Raw genomic sequence first — 2720 nt, 5'->3', positions numbered from 1 at the left:
CAGCAGACCGGCCTAAGCCACAGCGGCCATTCAGGTCCCCGCCTTTTGGCACCTCAAACGGTCAGCCAAGCGCCCATGATGTGAGCTCTGCAAGTAGAAAGTCCGATCATTCGGCTACTCGTGGGTGTCTAGTCTTAGACCAGTTGTGCCTTTCAGCGGCGGGAATTGAGAGAGTCAGGAGTGAAATTAACCGAAAGTTTGAGTAAAATGTACTCAAGTCAAGTGGCTAATAGCCTGGACCTGTTCAATTTCCAAACTTAGGGCTAGGTGACCATTAAACTTAAGATTTTAACCTTAAAACTAGTCTGTAACCAGAACCCTTTCCTTAAGGCCTTCCTTTACTGTAATCCTTTTCCTAAACGTCTTAATAATTCTCTTAAATTGACAAGAACTTGTGTTTACACCAAATGACCGTCAATCTTTTATTTGAGGGACCTAACCTTATTTGAGGCGTAAAACTAAATTGGAGGCTGATGATTAACCCAACTCTTTTATCCCCATCATGAGTTTTTCAAACTGTGTTTGGCTTAATGGCTTCGTAAGGGCATCAGCCACCATGTCGTTGGTGCTACAGTAATTCACAATGATACTTTTGTCCTCATGTTTGTCACGGCATACAGATGCCTGATATCAATGTGCTTGGTAGATGAGTGACTGCAAGGATCCTTAATGATACTTATTGCGGCAGTATTATCACACCAGCATTGGGTGGATAGTACTTGGCCGTAGCCTAATTCTTTCAATAGTAGACTCAACCACATCGCCTCTCGAACACCTTCACTAGCGGCTACTAATTCAGATTCTGCTGTATGAATACTAATACAATCTTGCTTAATGCTTTTCCAAGAGATGCATGCACCAGCAAGTATTGATACATATCCTGTGATTGACTTCCTTCCTTCCGATGCATTCGCGAAGCTCGCGTCTGTGTATAGCTCTAACTTAGTGGTACTATTTCCATTGTACTCAATGCCATACTTCGACGTTCCTTTCAAGTACTTTAGTACTCGCTGAGCCGCCCTTCAATGGTCTTATTATAGCAAGATCGATATTTACTAAGCTCTCTTACAGCATTAGCAATATCAGGTCTAGTACCTCGGACAAGATACATCAGTGAACCCACTAAACCTCTGTAATCGAATGGTTGGGCCGCTATCTGTTCTGGGTTCATATCCTTTTCCTTTTCTAATATAACACTTTTCGCTTGTGGTGTGGGTTCTGTACTACAGTCTCGCATTTGATCCTTTACCAGAAGATCGTTGATGTACTTCTGCTGTGAGATTCTGAGTGTTTTCTTTTGTGAATCTCTTTTGATCTCCATTTTTAGCAGGTAATGCAACTCGCCCAAGTCTTTCATTGTAAACTTTGCAGACAGTTTAGCCTTCAGATCGCTGATCGAGCTCAGATGTGAGCCCGCAATTGTCAGGTGGTCAACATAGACGACATATGATCAGAATGTGTTCAATCCCTTTGATATCCCACCGTTTTAGATACAAGCAATGTTCTTTCTTGCATCTTAAAAATTCCTAAGCTGGTAAGAAAATCATTTAGAACGGCATACCAGATTCTGGGTGCCTGTTTTAACCCATACAGGCTTTTCTTCAACCTACATACAAGGTGGCCAGTGCCATGACGAAATCCCAATGGCTGCCTCATATAGATACTTTCATGTAGGATACCATTTAGAAAGGCTGTAGATACATCCATTTGGTGTAGCTCCAGTCCTAGAATTGTGGCCAATGCCAACAGCACCCGCAAAGACTCATAGCGGGCCATGGGAGCGAATACCTCCTTGTAGTCGATGCCATATAGCTGTGTGTTACCCTGAACAACCAGCCTAGCCTTAAAGCGGTCAACAGACCCTGTTGTGCCGCAATATCATTCATTTTGTATGCAGAGAAATGAAGTAAAATGATAGGTCAATAATGGTGTAGCTCTCTGCTATTGGTTGCGATGGCAGCAACTCATCCTAGCCATTCAAGAAGAAAGAGGCCGCGTGCCCCATCACTAAGATAGGTGAAGCCGAGGGATGTAATGGAGAGATGGCCGATGCCATCTCACTTCCAAAACTGACGGCCTAGATCAACAACTACCTACAGCTGTACGCAACATTTCAAGTACTCCGATGTCCACCGATGCTAAGTCTGGCGGTGGACTCGAGAAGTTTAAGGGCAAGTCGTACACAATGTGGAAAGACAAGCTTTTGACGCACGTCAATCAACTCGACCATCAGTACCAACGCAAGCAGCTGGAAAAGGGCCAGCCTGAAGCGAAGGTGCTCATGGCGGACTTCCTGCGGGGGATGTCCGGACAAGCCACCATCACCGACCAATACTATGGATGAGCAAGAGGCGCTCTCTATCAGATGGGACATGATGCACTGGGATGAGAGGAAGAGGAGACCTTCCAAACCTCCTCAACCAAGTCCTTGCAGACTTCTTTCTAAACACGTTGCCGGACGTGGTGTCCTCAATGGACCCCAGCGAAGTGATTCGGCTCCTGGAAAAGGGATTTCGGTCAGGGTGACGCGGCTGGGCCTAAATCGACTTGATGAGAGCCTGGGCCTAAAGTTGACACGGCGGCCTCATTGGCGGCGACTTTAAGGTTCGCTGTTTCGCGCACCTGGGATGAAAGGCTAAGGAAACCGAAATTCCATTGGAAAGGCCTATTAACCTGGTTCCGATTGAGAAAATGGTGGAACGGAGTCCCTGGGGTGGTGG

This window comes from Phytophthora infestans, genomic scaffold, assembly GCF_000142945.1.
Source record: "Phytophthora infestans T30-4 supercont1.130 genomic scaffold, whole genome shotgun sequence".
NCBI lineage: Eukaryota > Oomycota > Peronosporomycetes > Peronosporales > Peronosporaceae > Phytophthora > Phytophthora infestans.
Note: the sequence above shows the minus strand (reverse complement) of the source record.